This window comes from Sarcophilus harrisii, chromosome 3, assembly GCF_902635505.1.
Source record: "Sarcophilus harrisii chromosome 3, mSarHar1.11, whole genome shotgun sequence".
NCBI classification, from domain to species: domain Eukaryota; kingdom Metazoa; phylum Chordata; class Mammalia; order Dasyuromorphia; family Dasyuridae; genus Sarcophilus; species Sarcophilus harrisii.
This window is the reverse complement of record NC_045428.1, coordinates 534,450,060-534,455,667: the sequence shown is the minus strand read 5'-3', so window position 1 is coordinate 534,455,667 and position 5,608 is coordinate 534,450,060.

Below are 5,608 nucleotides of genomic sequence, written 5' to 3'. Positions count from 1 at the left end.
GACCCTGGAGATTTTTTCTTAGGGAGTTTATTAATGGCTTGTTCAATTTCTTTTTCTAAAATGGGATTGTTAAGTGATTTATTTCTTCTGTTAATCTGGGTAATTTATATTTTTGTAAATAATCATCCATTTTGGTTATATTGTTAGATTTTTGTCATACAGATGGACGTAATAGTTCCTAATTATTTTTTTAATTTATTTTTCACTGGTCGTAAGTTTATCCTTTTCATTTTTGATGCTGGTAATTTTTTTCTTTCCTTTTCCCAATCAAATTAACCAAAGATTTATCTATTTTGTGGATTTTTTCATAAAATCAATATTATTTTATTGACTCATTCAATTTTATATTAGTTTCAATTTTATTAATCTCTTCTTTTAGTTTCAGAATTTCTAATTTTTTATTTAATTGGTGGTTTTTAATTTGTTCTTTTTTTTGTTTAAATTGTGTGCCCAAGTTATTGATCTCCTTTTTCTCTATTTTATTCATGTACCTGTTAAGAGATATAAAATTTCCCTGTGAACTGCTTTGTCTGCACCCCATAGATTTTGATATATTGTCCCATCATTGTTATTCTCTTGTAGAAATTATGGATTGTTTCTGTGATTTGTTATTTGACCTAGTCATTCTTTAGAATTACATTATTTAGTTTCAATTGATTTTTAGTTTTTCTTTCCCTGGCTCTTTATTGAATACAATATCTATTTCACTATGGTCTGAAAAGTAAGAATTTATTATGTCTACCTTTCTGAATTTGATTGTGAGGTTTTATGCCCTAATAAATGATTAATTTTCATTTATGTGCCATGAACTGCCGAGAAAAAGATGTATTTCTTTCTGTCACTATTCAGTTTTCTCCAGAAGTCTATCATATCTAGGTTTTCTAGGATCCTATTAACTTCCTAATTTCTTTCTTGTTTACTTTATGTTTAGATTTGTCTGATTCTGAGGATAAGTTGAGGTCACCCACTAATATAGTTTGCTGTCTAATTCTTCCTTTAATTGGCTTAATATCTTCTGTAAGAATTTGTATGTTCTACCACTTGGTACACATACCTTTAGTATAGTCACTACTTTTGGCCACATCTTCTGTTAACTTCTTGCTAAGAACATGAGAATGTACTTGCAGTTATCTGCTATAATGCCAGTAGACACAGGATGGGAAGACCACTCTGTATGTATGTTGATGAAAGAATTTCCTTTATTGCTGACATGCTTTTCTCTGGAAACTAGGAGTTCTCTGAGTAAAAATAATCAACCTAAAGAATGAACAAAACTATTCTCTTTGGTGGGCCTCTCAAGAAGAAATTGCCCCACATCTAGAAGGCAGCTTATATATCAACCAAGAGTACTTGGCATAGTGCCTTTTTGTTCTCAGGCTATATAAATTCCCTAGTGTGAAAGAAATTTTGGAATCTTACCCAGAAGAGGATGCCTTGCTAGGGACCTTCCACTCTAGGACTCTGGACAGCTGTGATTTGGGATTCCCAGCCAACTCAAGTATTGGAGCTTCCTGGAGTGGTGACGTTGTATTTTGTTTGTTTCTTATATTGTATTTATTATTAGAGTGATCACTATATTTGTTGATTGTGTATTATTTTTATGTTGTTTCCTCTACCTTTTGTCTTATTTGAATTAAGGTTCTGAGCAGTAATAAAGTTGTATCCCGCTCCTCCCTTAACTCTATGCCTATTGAATGTGAATTATGAACCTAGATTAACTTTACCCTGCTTAAACCAGCCTGGATCAATGACTGGGAGAAGGCTTTTCTTCATTGTACTTGCTTGCTCATTACATATTATCTGACACACCCAAAAATGAGATAGTCACCACTTTTTAATGTGATGTATGACCAGGGAAAGGGAACATGTATAGGTTACAATGGGGTGGGTGATGATAACTGTAAGCCAAAACTCTGAAGGAAGATATAGGACTAACTTTAGAGTATAACTTTAGAATAAACTTTAGAGTATAGAGATGTCCTTCCTGTATTATTGGATGAAATCATATGAGTTTTATACCCACTTCTTCAGGAGCATATTAAAAATTTAAACCTCTTCATACATTCTGAGGTTATTTACTGCATCCTTTTGGAGGTTCAGAATTTTATTATATTCCTCATATCAGAAATGTTCATTGGTTGTACTATCCCAGTGTCTCAGCTAATCTGTACCTCAGTCTGTTTGTTTTATTAGATATAGAAAACTAACTAGCTGTTTCAGTTGGCATTCCTCTTTCTATAAAATAAAACCTTTTGTTCTTATTGATTTTGTATGATCTCAGGATTTGAGGAACATTAGACTGCCCCAAAGGTAGGCTGTTTCAATGAGTTATTTCTGTAATGAAGTGTCCCTTCACAGTTGTAGTATTTCAGGGGGCTTTGCTCATGGCACTAGCATTTAGAATTGGTTTATTGCCCTTATGTTGAAAAGAAAAACTTTTTTCCCTGGAGGAAGAGCAAGCTTCCATCCATCATCTATGGTGATTTGGAAGATATACTTAAAGCTAAATAGTATCCTCTTTACTGAACAATCATTGAATAACCTCCATTTCCATCTCTGCCCTTAAATTGCCTCCCAGATAAGATTCTGTGATACTGTCCTATTTACATCCTAATTATATCTTTGCCTTTTTCCTTATCCATTTCATATCTTTCTAAACATTAAAACAAAAGAACATCAGCATTTGAATGCTAATATAAACCATGTGCAATGTTCCTTTAACTGACTTCAAGGAGATTATTTAAACATATTGAAGAAGAAAAAGTAGGAAAAGAGGAAATTTAAGAGTTAGAAAAAGCAGTAGAACCTGAATAAAACAGCTTTTCACCACAAATGAATCCAGGTTCCCCAGCCTAAAGCACGCTGTATGTTCCTAAGTACTATATTGAGAAACTACATGTATTTAAGCCTAATCAAGGCAATCTGAGGAATACAGGAAGGTAGCTGAATTAAGGACGAGGAGATCATTCATTCATTCAACTTTCTTATTAAATTACTGAGTGACTTTGGAATAGTCACTTTCAATGGAGTTTGAATTCTCATTTTAAAAATCATGGCACTATCTAGGATGATTCAAAGATCTGTTAATCTATATTAATCTATGTTAAGTGCCTTGATGTAACAGGCTGAAGCTCAAGTTGATGCACTGAAGCACATGGCTAAATAGTAACTGGACCATACTCTATTAATATATATGCTTGGAGAAAGAATGGCCCCCACCCACTGTTTGGCCTGAAAGTCCTGATGTGTTGTATAGGAAATGATGATTTTGGTGGGTAGAGGCAGAGGGGCAGGAAGAGAGGCAGAGAGAGACTGCTGGCTGGGTTCCTGTCATGGCTGCTCACATTGCTAATCCCCTTCCCTTCCACAGAGAATAAAGATTGAAGATTTTCCCTTAACCTGAATTCCTGACTCTGGCTGATTTTAAAATACACAGTCATCACAATTGGCCAAGCGTGGAACCAAGGACCCTACTTTCATTGAAGAAGTCTCCAGTGACCAGGAACTTAGGTGAGTATTGTAATAGACAAACAAGGAACTTATTTTCTTAAAAACTAAACTAGTAACCTTTTTGGCTGAAGTGGAACAGAAGCTAGCTAAAGATTCTCCACCCCTCTCCCCACCCCACCAGGAGTGGCACTATAGAAAGCATGCTTAAGCTGATAGAAGGACAAAGGCTACTTATAACTTGGAAACAGATAGCTAGATTTCTGGGTACATTAAAATGCACCTCCTCTTGCTTCATAGAGGAAGAGCTAATCTCTCCAAATAATTGGATATTAATTGGGCAACAACTTTCTGCATATTACAACGAAAAAGGCCCTCATTCAATTTCCATCAAGGCATTCTATGTATACAATATAATGCAGTTGGCCTTAAAGAATCCTATGATTCATAGAAGAAAGAAAAAAGCTCTAGGAATAGCCAAATGGGAATCCTGAGATAAAGGAGGAAGACAATGAACAGATTAATGACCATATCCCCACAGGGTATGGAGACTTAAGTGAGGCTCAAGGGTGTAGTGACTTTCCACCCCTGAAGGCAGCTTCAGCCCCACCTAAGAGCAGGTAATTTACTCTCCTCCATCAACTCCACCCTCTGGGATGGAGGCAGGAAGAAGTAGTGGCAGGGGTGGGCAGTGACAGCACCAGCACATCCCCACTTCTATGCAACCACTTCTATGACTAGATTGCAAAGGGACTAATTAAGGCCAAGGCAAAAGGAGAGATGTAACTGAACTCCAAGCTCACATTTTCCTGTGATTCAACAACCTCTTCAAGTCAAGAAAGTAGAAAATACACTCCTTTTGATACAGAAATCCTCAAAGACTTTAATAAAAGGCTTGCACTCTTTATGGGCTACATCAGCTTATGGTAAGATGTTATTACAGAATTTGACTTTTGAAATCTTAACCCCTAATGACTGGAAATCTATAGCAAGGACATGCCTAGAACCTGGACAAAACTACTTGTGGCTTTTTGAGAATAGTGAGCTCTGTAGGATACAAGCCCCACAAAATAGTCAAAGTGAAGTTCATGCTGCAATCACCTGTGACTTACTAACAGGTGTAGGTTCCTATGCAGATGTCACAGTACAGATTAATTATTCCATAGCAGCATATGAGCAAACTGCTGCTAATACTATCAAAGCATGGACTTCTCTCCACAATAAAGACAACAAGAGTGAGGCCTTCACAAAAATAACACAAGGGCCAAATGAACCCTTTGCTGACTTTGGGGACATTTGCAGACAGCTGTCACAAGAACTAATAGTGAAAATGCAGTAACAGACATTTTGATAAGGCAACTTGCTAAAGAAAATACTATTGAGGTTTGCAGAAGAATTATACTAGGGTTGCACAAGGATATTCCTTTAGAGGAGTTCATAAGACACTGTGCCACAGTGGGCACAAATGCCTTTTATAGCCAGGTTATGATGCAGACTTCCCAAGATCCCAACGTGGGAAGACAGGGTCCCTTCTGGCAAGGGACTTCCAGAGAGACTCGTCAATGCTTTCAGTTTATAAGTAGTTTACCATCTCAGAGAAGGGAGAGGAGAGAAAAGAATTTGAAACTCAAAAATGTTTTTAAGTGTTAATTATTTTAACAAGTAATTGGGGAAAATAAAATATATATATATATATATATATATATATATATATATATATTTAAAAAGTCAGTCTCAAAAGAGGAAAACTTAAATTTGTTTGAATAATTAGAAGAATCTTGGGATAAAAGACTATATATTAATTGTCAAATTCACGGACTGTGAGCCAGTGTCTGAACTAGATTTAACTGTGATTAGAAATCATAACCTTTTAAATATTAAAAAAAAATATATATATATATATAAATGAAATGAAATTGATAATAATAACTTGTAATTCTCTAATTCAACATGAGGACAAATGGGTTCTTTTCTATTTAAATTGGACACCACAGTTCTCTCATAAATAATAGAGAATTTCTCCTAGAGTTGCTATTCTCTCTTCTCAACTGAAGTTCACTTGGCTGGAAGAAGGGTTATTATGTTCCTATAATCTTTCAGCACTAATTCTCAGGCTACCACAGGAAAATATATTTTGCAGATTACTTTTTAATAATACCTA